Here is a 346-nt window from a genome sequence, read left to right as displayed (position 1 = left end):
TAGCTGCCTGGCCTTGACAGCTGCAATCTCTGGCCAAGTCAGATAGGAGCGTTTCCAGAGGTCACCAAAAGCTTGTTGTGGTTCTGCAGAGCTTATCTTGCCTGGGGACTGGCCCCAAATGAGCAAGAACCAGCAGGGCAGCGGACAGGGGATTCTCTGGGTAGTGGCCAAGGGGCCTCAACTACTGCTCAAGGAGCCCTCAGCGCACCCTTGCCCCCAACAGCCCACGCCCCACCCAACCACAAATGGGAGGTATTTTCTTTTTTTTGTTTGTTTTTGTTTTTTTTGAGTTGGAGTTTCACTCGGTCGCCCAGACTGGAGTTCAGTGGCCGCTCCCGGCCCCCGC

This window comes from Carlito syrichta, unplaced genomic scaffold (genome assembly GCF_000164805.1).
Source record: "Carlito syrichta isolate Samal-C Ts95f unplaced genomic scaffold, Tarsius_syrichta-2.0.1 Scaffold290822, whole genome shotgun sequence".
In the NCBI taxonomy this organism is placed as follows: Eukaryota; Metazoa; Chordata; class Mammalia; order Primates; family Tarsiidae; genus Carlito; species Carlito syrichta.
The sequence above is the reverse complement of the archived record's forward strand: the minus strand, read 5'-3'. Positions refer to the sequence as shown.